The sequence below is a fragment of the Haliotis asinina genome, chromosome 3 (genome assembly GCF_037392515.1).
Source record: "Haliotis asinina isolate JCU_RB_2024 chromosome 3, JCU_Hal_asi_v2, whole genome shotgun sequence".
NCBI lineage: Eukaryota > Metazoa > Mollusca > Gastropoda > Lepetellida > Haliotidae > Haliotis > Haliotis asinina.
The window spans coordinates 57,052,111-57,063,469 of record NC_090282.1 but is presented as its reverse complement, the minus strand read 5'-3'; the positions used below and the strand labels follow the sequence as shown (position 1 = coordinate 57,063,469).

The following is an 11,359-nucleotide window of genomic DNA, read 5'->3' as shown; positions in this document are numbered from 1 at the left end:
AACCTTGACAAGTGACTTTCAATAAACTGGAAAGAATGACCAATGGGTCTTTGTTTAATGACAGGTAGATAAGACACATTCAAGTCTTGCCTATAGCATGTATCACCAAAACCAAGAGTTACAGTATGTCTGAAGTTAAGAATCATAATTCATTACATGAATTAATAAAACTATAGTTAATGCCTAATGATGTCTTTTCATCTGGTCACATACCATTATCATCAAGGATACGAACATATTAATTAAACCTTATATCCAACCAACCATGCCATGTGTTGTTTGGCCTATCGTTTGAATTGTCTGTCTTATGGGAAGATACCTGCACCTATGTGGGGAATCGAACCCGTCTTGTGGAACGGACTCTTTTAACCACAAGGTACATCCTACATTTGATCACTGGATTGTCTGGTCTAAACTCGATTATTTACAGACCGCCGCCATACACCTGTATTAGTGCGTCGCTAAACATCAAATCAGCCAACGTAATCGACAACTCTGTCAAAGTAGCTTTTGAAGACGTCACGCGACCCTAAAAGACACAAATGCTGTATCTTGTTCGACAATACTTTAAATTATTAACAGAATGTATTTGAGCTTTGAACTAAAAAGGCCTGACTTCACCAAGTAATTTGGCAAACTGAATTATCTGAGACTTCATGACTCGCCAAACAGGCTGCAGTAAGCATTCTTTTCGTCAGATTAGAAAATGAGCCAGGTGTTACGTTTCTTGTGACATATGTACGCATACAACAACTGGAGATGAAGTCCTTCCGATAGTCATATGTCTCAATTAAAAGCAGTATTGACTATGGAAACGACAAAGTGCCATTATCAATTATAATAAATATGTAAGGAAGCGATTCTGTTACACATATTTGCAGTGTTGGTGAGCGGCTTTAGTTCTTCCCCTCTTTTAGCAATATTCCAGCAATACTGCGGCGGGATACACAAGGAATTAACTCCATACATTTTACCCATGTAGAAAAACTCATGGCCAGGTGTTCGGCGTTATGAGCGAACGCATGAACCATTAGGCTACCCCACCGCCCCCACATACACGTAATCAAATACAGAAGGACGTATGTAATTTATCCTGGCACTTATCAATTAGTAGTCTCGAGTTTCACCAGACTGCTTAGAATGACTTCCTCTAGTCCAAGATTTAATAAAGAGAGTCATATGATCGACCTTATGTAGACCCAGTGGGAACAGCGATATAGTACAGCTAGAGTATGAAGTGTCTCTAACACGTAACAACAGTGACCGTGTTTATGTGTGATAGGGATGAGAGACCATGGAAACATAAAACGGAAAGGTTTAAGCTGTATGTGAAAACCTTAATCCCACGTAATTAATGGACGCAAAATCACAGTTTGGGCAAACGTACATGCTTGCTGGTACCTGTGTTTGATTCTACGTTATGCCACAGATGAAATCAACATGAACCGTGACAAGGTGTCGGTGTCATCAGTCCAATTTTATTTGAGTACATGAAATGCATTGCCTCAGTTATCCAACATTAATGCATCCCATCTTGGTACAAGCGTAGTTTCCGTCCTTCATGCAGAAGCATGTATTGCAGCCATCAGGAGAAGGGAATGATTGCCCGGTGCTGTAGACATTTCCTTCAACTGTGCAGGTGCCGTCACTTGCAGCTGGCAATGTCAACAAGGAATCTTCATTAAAGGGAGAAAATGGAATACTAATACATGTATATGGATGATGTTTTGTGAAGTGCTAGAGGACATTGACAGTCAGTGTTACAACAATACTAATGCTGTGGAATCGAATACGTGTAAGGTCGACAAAACAAAGTTACACTCACCCATTTGGCAGTTTGCTAGAATGGACATAAATGAGAGAATGACACACAGTTTCATTTTGAATACGATCTCTTTTCTGAGTTGAAAGGAATTATGAGAAATGTGACGGCAAGGTGGAAAATGAATGTGAAAAATTCAGTGAGATAAGAAGCCACTCCAAACACGATAAGACCCTACCGACCGTGTTACCTCTAATGGGATTATTCGTATTTATAGCACATCTTTGCCCATTAGTGAAACAGGTTACCGTACTAGATAATGACTGAAGTAAAAGTGGTGTTTCAAAACCGTCCTTGTTATAGGCAGATGGCCCAGTTATTTCGCCAGACAGTTCTATATAAATAAAGAAAAACCTACCCAGTATTAGAGTGAAATGTACATAAAAATAGAATAATGCTGGTTTCCTACGAATTTGAACGGGATTACATTTGGTCATTTGGAAGTACCGCTTGGAGCGCGGTTTGAGCCACGATAATTACCGGCTCAAACCAGGGAGTCGAACCCACGGCATTCCATCAATGTATTGCGTCGAACTTGGTTATGGTTTGATGTGTCACTGTCACGGTTTTATTTGCTTGACAAGACCTGTATCTACTGCTCCGAAATAAAAAAAAGAAGTTTATACCCTACGCGGCCTGAATGAACCAAACAACATAATTGGGAAGGTGTATGAAAAACTCTAGAAAGGTGATGTAGGAGCATCATTAAAATAATCCCTGCAGCAGAATTTGTTAGCTTGCTTCCATTTCTGCATTAATTGCGGGGTTTTTTTTTTGAAAGCTATGACAGAATATTTTTATTCATCTTAGCTATGGAAGAGATCCATGTACCTGCTGTGTCTGTTCAGTCGACAATGGTAAAACCTGTAAAAAAGTGTTTATGGTAGACTTTTTTAAAACTTTGACAAGAACAGCAACCATATGCGCATAAAACTGTCACATTTGAGAGGATATTTTTTAGAATTACTGTGACACTCAAGTCAGTTTTTATAATGTTTCAGAGGTGGATTTAGGAACATACCGGGTCTGGGAATAAAATTCGATCTTGTCGACATTCTTGGATGAGTTCCAGCCAAACATTGATGTTTTATTGAAATGTTCTGGTATATATCAACATTTTTAACAATTTCATGTGTGTGTGAATAATGATAAAACATGTCTCCAACCATTATGTTGAAGGAGTTCCAGGCCATGTCTAGTTTGGAATGCTTTTTTGGCTCTCGGTGCGGTGCAGTATATGTTGCATCATCAATGCCAGTCGTGATCAGTGTAAAGGAGTATATTGTTCAAAACATAAACTTACTCAGTGTCTGTGGTGCTAAAACAATCTTGTTCTTGCCTCATAGGTGTTAAGTTATAGTTACGTGGGTGTGAAATATTTGAGAATAAAGAACATTTTAACAATTCAACGAATTGATCAAATGTCCACATAAATTCCATAGTATAAGGATAAGTTGCCCACTTACTGTATTTCTATTACTCAGGCAATAATTCGATGTGAAAATGAAATCATGTTCTGGAAAATGATGAATATTTGAAGCATTCGTTGTTATTGTACGACACGATTGTTTCTTACCTGCATTTAGGTTAGGATGAAATTATTTTAACAGAAAATAGCATCCGCTTAGGTTTAATCAGTGAGATAAAGCTGAAAGAATAATGGTCCTTCTCTGACCTCAGACCAAAGTGGACTCAGTAACTTGTTAGTATAGAGAATCAAGAAATGAATGGCTCTTAACTGTATGCAGAAAAGTAATCTTATGTATAATTACCGAATGAAATGAAAGACTTGGTTTAATTTAGGTGTGTTAGGTTACTGTGATATCATTGAAACGGCAATGTTTTTGTCTGCCACCGTAGTGTGGATGACTCTTGTACATCGGTCTATAAGATTACGTACTTTCCATTCAGTGCGTGGAGCACAGCGGAAATTGGAACAAGACCAAATGCACCTCTTTTAAAATGAATATCGCGAAGGTTCTTATGAAGGATGGAGATTCCAGGAGAACTGGCAGCTATAATTACCGCTTATATCAAGTATATGTTAAGTATAATGTGTGTTTCTTCCGTTTGCTGTTCAGCGCCGCACTCAGCAATATTTTGGCTGTAAGATGGCGGGGTGTAAAGAATTCAATCTAGTCCAGACAATACAATGAATGACATCATAAGTAGCGACTTACGCAATTGTGATACGAAGACATGCATCAACTATGACAAGCATGGGCTGCTAAAACTGACACGGATCACCACGGATGTTCAGTGTGATAACCTGATCAAAGGTATGACAGATTCGAGCAGGTTAAATGAAGGAGACATCTACCGAAAACACATCAGTTCTGTCGACGCATTTTGGCATATACACAGATACATTTATGATTCAACAAAAGACAACCGGCTCTTGTGTGCAATCAGAACAAAGTGCTGCCCGATGTATCAGCCTCTATTCAGTTTTCTATCGGTTATATATTCTGCTTGCGAGAGCAGGATTCTATCACCTTTTGCGAAAATCAAGTGAAAGATTCAATACACAGAAAACATGCACATAGTGCAATTTTAATCTTTTAACTGACTGTAAATTATTATGAAAATAGTTTGGCTTCTGTATTCTAATATTTAAAATGATATTGAAATATTATTATGTATGTAAATGTTCCCGCACAGTTGTTAACAAACTGTAATACTATAGGAGCGCTATGGAAAAGGGCATATTTTAGGACCTAATATGTACGGTCTCTGAATCAGAAGATATAAAGGTTCTATACTTTCACTGAACCTTTAACAAGTTGTTTGCACGTTTCATTTCGGTGCCAGTTGTACTCGAACACGACATTGATTGATTAGGTACATGTTATATAACACACGTTACTGTGCTTATCGTACTTTGTCAGTCATCACAGATGTGATTTGCTGGAGCGGCAGTTTAGCCAAATACCCATGCCAATCAAGGCCCAGAAAGTTATTACATAATTGATTATATGACACACGCGTAAAAGATCAACACTTTGCGCTGTCAGTATTCAGGTATGGCTGATTTGAGATTACTTTACTGAATTCACTCTGACTTTCTCTTAAAAGATAGATTTTACTTGACTAATCAATCATGATTTTCTTTAAAGGCCTGGCTAGGTAGGTAGGTGTTACGAAATATCGGTTAAACGGAAGTTTGTCAGGGGAAAAATATTTAGAATAAAACATGCGTTTGTATTTCCAACAGGACATTCTCTATTCTGGTTTACTTTCGATACAGCCACGTCTCTAGGGACAAACTATCAACACGTTTGGATGAGATGTGAAGGTTTTGTAAGCCCTTTCAGTCGTAAAAACCTGTAACAGGGATGAGAGTTAATCTCTCTTCAGTAGTGCATTGATGTTTGTGCCTCTGCTGCGTCACGTGTCTTGATGCGTTAATGTCAAACCAGCCTTATACTAATTTCAAACACGTTGTAAGTGGCAATAAAAGCAAAATGCCGTATACCAATCACAGGCATCATGAAAAACAGTTTATGCTGCGAAGACTGTCAACATGAGTTGTGTGTGTATCATTCCAGTGTCACAACTTGTAAAATAACATTTTTGGTGTGTATTGATAAACTGACACGTGACCTGCTATTAACAAAATCAGTACGGTGTACTTTGTATTCATCTATTAGCATTAAGTATGCCTCTTGTGATAGTCACTTCTGACTGCAGTAAACTGTTATCGTGTTATCGTGTACTTACATGCAGGCATGTATGAGAAAGGCGAGGATAAGAATTTTACCACACGAGCAACATGTGCCAATATATTCACAGTAAAAGTGGATATAACGGATTGGATCGAACACTGCGGAAGTCACCAGCATTAAAGGATTATTTCTATTTATAAAATACCTGTTGAGATCAGTAATAATTTGTAATACAGATCACAAATCGTTGACCCTAATGAAAATTGAAACAAGGTGTTGTCGAGTTTAAGAAATTGAAATCAAACTACGAACATCACACAGCAAAGAATGGTCGCGTAACCAGGAAAGGGCTTCAGTACTGAGCTCCCCACTCAATATCAAGTCAGACACCATAAGCATGGATCATATATGTACTTGAGTAGGTTGTTCGCGTTGTCTAGGCAAAACAATTTGAATGACGACACAGGATCTATCTTATAACTTGTCTAGAATTCTGATGGTGTTATGGTCGAAATGATGTATTGAACCAAATTCTTCTGGCACCTGTGCCCGCAACCACCAGACTCTCCACCTCCATCAACACAAGTAACGGAGAATATAATCACAGAGACGCCCAAGTATGACAAGCAGTGGGTTCATATGGTACAGTCCATATTACATTCGTAAGACAATCTGGGAGACAATCTGGGACTTTAAATTCTGTTAACTTTATTATCACCATTGACTCCTTGGAAACATTTCATCATACACAAGTATTGGTATTGTAAACGTCTGATAGTGGACATGTCATTTTGGTGCAGACAGTAACCAAAACCACTGACCACAGGGATACACGTGCCTTTTTAGTACAGATACTGGTGAAGGCTAAACATTGGATGCAGGTGTTTCATATTGTTGTTACGTCTTTCACGTGTTTCATGGCTAGGACATTGGTGTAATAAGGGTGTTGTCGCCAGTCTCAGTCTTTTTGTATTATTTGTGTCGGTCAGCCTTACAAGACTGTGATCAATCATCAGCGACTTGTAAAGCAAGACAACTGGTTTACATGTTAAGTGGGGCAAGAAAACACGGATTAGTTCATTCTTGCGTCCTTATAACTGGGATTAGGGGATGAGTACAAACGTATGATGTCTTATAGTAGAAAATGAGATCAGGAATATATGTTTGGGTGTCTGTGAAATGGTGCTTGTGGGATAGAATTATTGATATCTCTTATATTCATGACTACTAAATGACACAGTGTGACTTTGTGAATTATCAAGGAGTTCTCATTCATTTCTAGGACCTAAAATCACAGTAATATATAAGTTCTTCCTTCATACACCATACGGAAATCAGAGCATATGGAAATACCTTTTAGTGTGTGCTGTACATGTCAGGAATAGAAAAGTAGTAACCATTACGGTAGGGAACCTGTTAAGTGATAGAGCTTTAGCTATTATGCAGGCGTGTGACTGTACACATGTGTTTTATCGGGATCAGATGCGAAATTCACAAACTAAAGAAGAGATTAATATTAACGTCGCACCTTAAGAGATAGCAAGTAGGAGATGAACTCATTTTCAGTAATGCGCACCTCGTTTAGTTCGCATGAATTCGTTGGCCATGTTGTTCACAAAATACATACGTATTTCGTTGGCACCAGAATATGTTCAAATTGTCTACATTACAGATGATAACAAGAGTGAGTGAGTGTGGTTTTACGTCACTTTAAGACGCCGCTTTTAGCAATATTCTAGCAATATCAGGGTTGGGGAAACCAGCAGCGGGCTTCAAACATTGTTTCCACATGGGGACTCGAACCCGGGACCTCGGCGTGACGAGAGAACTCTTTAACCATTAAGCTACTCCACCGCACCCTGATAGAAAGAAACTGAAGCTAATATTTATCGATATGAACGATTCATACTCATTAACTCATTAACTGTGGGTTGCACTGTAAAAATCACGGAACAGCCAGTTTTATTGCTCAGATTACAAATGTGTCATTTCGGATTCTTCACAGGGTGTTGTGCTTCATCAGCATCCCTTCTATCCATCAATGTTTGTTGGAATGCAAGCCATCAGCGTACAGAACACAGCGTTCTTTCCTCCGCAGCCACACCTATTGCAACCATCGGTGGACTTGAAACTGTCACCGCTGTTGTACACCACTCCACCATATAGACATTGGTCAGGGGTGAGATCATCAACTTAAAAAAACACAGAATTTTGTAGATTTGATTTCATAAACGTTCGTGTAATCTGTGACGTATCTTCGAAAATCATTGAATTTGTATCCTTTGCCTGATTACATGATATTCCTCGCTGTAACAGGTGATCGGTTGTGCGAGAAAATCATCAACGTGGATTTCCTCGAACGAAATATCAGGTTATGCCAGATTATCACACAACGTCTATCACACAATTATGTTCAGTGGATATCATAGGCTCGAATAGCAGATTCACTAGCACAATTAACTCAAACGACATCTGGAGGGTTTGTTTCTGTATTGACGTGTATACATGTGACTCTGTAATGAGCTCGAAACAACCGAGTACTTGTCACTGATCCAAGTATACATTACGAGCATGACACAACCGGAAATTCGACGGATGGGTTTCACACAATACAATTCGACTACGTGTGTTAAATATGGATATAAAGGACAAGGTATGATAAGGGTGGTTTTTGGCCCACTAACAAAATTGGCTGAAAACATGTTATTTGTTTAGAGACAAGTTAGCTTTGCATAAAAATGCTATATTTTATATGTTCTGAGGTGTAATTTTTCTGCAGAGGGGCCCAAAATGGGTTTTATCAGTTCCCATGAAAAATAACAACAAGTCTGAAATATCATTGTGCCATAATGTCTTATTTACAACTGTTATTTTATTTACATACATATTACAGCAGTTTTACGACAGATGGTCATGCTGAAAAACATGTCAATGTCAGTAATAATGTTTTAACTGCAAGGGGCCCAATTAGGGTTGCCAAACATTGTTAATTCAATTACTTGCCAATTGTGTCGACAAAACTCAGTCATTATCCACAGCATTCTTTGCAAATGTAATCCAAGTGTCCATTGTACAACATGTAAGCATGATAACAATCATGTTGCACTAAGAATCACAGGCGCCTGTTTTGGGTGCAGCTACATTTTGGGCACAGCTTCATTCTAACAAGTAAGTGGAGTCAGCATTTACCACCAGTGTTAGCAAATATACAGTTAACATCTCAATCATCATATGTTATTACAATAGCCAACCATTTTGCACTAAAAATCACAGGTCTTGACCTCAAAGGGGCCCATTTCGTGTGAAATTTCATTGTCAGTGCAGGTTCATATTGACACCATGCACATTTAAAAGTCAGTATTCAAAAGACTTCACAGAGCAATTATTCACAACTTATCCACTTCAAAGATATAAAACATACATTGTTACTCTTTATTCACACAGTCATCAATCTCAGTATCTGATTCAAAGTAGATAAAAATGTATAAAATATGAATTTAAAATATTGGGAACAAAATATTTGGGCAACTAGACCGACTGGAAAAGGTGAATGGTCAGTGTCTTAAGAAAAGATTAACATGATGTTGATTAAAGCTTGTTTCACCAGTGTTTTAACATAGATTACCAAACTTAAGAAAAAAATTACAATATTTGGATTTGATGTGAAACAGTTTAGTTAAACAATGTAGGCTTGATAAACAAACTTTGAAAAAAAGAAAGAAAAGTTACATGGATTTGAACCTGCATGTCTGAAAACAAAAAAGAAACCAATAGTCCACTATTGCAACCATTAGGCTACATATTCCTCTGCTTCCCAGTGTTAATTTAAGCTTATATATTACATTTTACAACTATGTATGACTTGACGTCTGCTTGTGTTCATCACCTGCTAGACCTTGATACAATGTTCTTATTCTAGCTAAAACATCCTTTCCATACAGTTAAGTTTAGTCATTTTGGTTGAATGAAATCTAATATGTCATTGGAAACATCAAGGTACATAAGTTCTTGGAAAATGCATATGTTTATATGTATACATGGCAATCCTGTTGAATGACAGTGTTATTTTGACAGTGACAGGTGACTCAAAGGTGTCTGATACACAGATGATAGAAAAACTATGATCAAATTCTTACATAATAACAAAGATTTTCACCTTTACAGTACTGCTTGATCATATTTTGAAAATCTTCAGACATGTTCTTACTTTTCTAGCAGAGACCATCAACCAAACACCAATGTTTACCTCTCATAAATCTGCCTTTTGAGTGCCTAATATGATATTGAAAATTTTAATAACGATGTTTGATATGTGTATTTTAGAGCACAAAACCATTCAAAATATAATATATCATGGCACAGATGTGTAAATGTGATGGATATTTTTTTAAAGATGTTAGTTTATGTCAATGTTTATTTTTTGAACTGTCGTATGCGGCAATTTCATAAACCAAAAAATGTACTTTTTTAAAGATTTTGATGTGAGCAAAAGCGTGACCCACCACAATTTTTTAGGTGTACATTCTAATTTACTCGCTTCATATGTGGTGAAAAAATTGGGATGGGTCACGCTTTTGCTCACACTTTTCTATCACTCTGAAAATCAGAAAATGTAGGTTTCTAGAAGATATTGTAAAATATGTTAACTTTGAGGTCTTCAAAGAGGAAAACTAACAACTTTAGAAACATAAAAATGCAATTGGAGGTACCTTCAACAATTAATTTAGCTCCTTTTATGCTAAAATTATCGTGTTGTAAAATTTTGATAATCATGACATGTTGTGGGCCAATAAGGGCCTCTGTCATACCTTGTCCTTTGCTCTACCATGTAGCGATATCCGTATACATTTTAATCATCTGGAAATGTTGATCATTAATGCTATATGTGAAGATGTCTACACGTAATGTCACTTTAATACCCTCAACTTACAAGTGCTAAATACGTGAAAGTATGGATGAATTGATGGAATAAATTATCATTTCATCTCTTAAATATACGTAAACTCATCTCTCCAGATAATGCGTATAATCAATTCAAGAAGGAATTGCCACAGTTTGAACAGCTGTACAATCAGATCTGTAATAAGAAATGCCAACAGTGACTGGAATAGTCATATGCGTTAAATGCAGCAAAAGCTTTAACTGAATATCAGAAGATGTCCTGAAGATAAGGTAAATGCACTGGTGCAAGTGCCTCCCTTCTGATAAAGTATACATCAAACGAATGAGTGTAATGCCAGCATTTCAGCTATATTACGACGTATGAACTTGAAGCCATACATGACTATACCGTCTAAATGGAACACTGGAACACGGGTATGGCTAATAAACCAAAACGTAATCAGCTCAAGTCTAGGAAACAAGACAAATGAGGTAATACCTGATACTGCTAGAGTTACAGCACAAATTGTAGCCACCAGGAACAGAATCATCGTTTTCTTCATCTTGTGATGTTCACATGTAACGGTCTATGAAATGCAATGAGGTGTTGACTACAGGTGTTAGATTTATGATTGTTCTCAGCAGTTCATCAGCAAGGAGTGGCAGATAGAGAACTGTCCTATTACTGCTACTGTTCACGTGATTCGGAAATGAACCCGAAGTGCAACCTTCTTATAATAATGTGATAAATATTTATAACGAATAAAATGACAAATACCAGTGTGCCCATTCTTTCTGCATGCATGATACATAATTGCAATGTTGAAACCTTCCTATAACACCGCGTTAAGGGACACGATAACGGTCCCAAATGCGTTAATTTTTGGAAAGCCACAACAGAACAGTTCTGTTTCTAGAAAACATAAAATAGTAACAGTTTAGTAAATAGTTTCTACCCTGCCTAATGGTCGTTAACGTTGTCCATGAATGA

The 11,359-nt window shown here is 37.4% G+C and overlaps 1 long non-coding RNA gene across 1 annotated transcript; it reads right to left on the bottom strand.

Annotated features, from left to right (window-relative positions):
- Positions 1-7,412: 7,412 nt before the first annotated feature.
- LOC137276920 (uncharacterized) lies at positions 7,413-11,064 on the bottom strand. The gene is made up of 2 exons (XR_010956594.1): positions 10,868-11,064; positions 7,413-7,679 (listed from the first exon to the last, which is right to left on the bottom strand). It is a non-coding gene; the product is annotated as an uncharacterized lncRNA (long non-coding RNA).
- Positions 11,065-11,359: the final 295 nt, after the last annotated feature.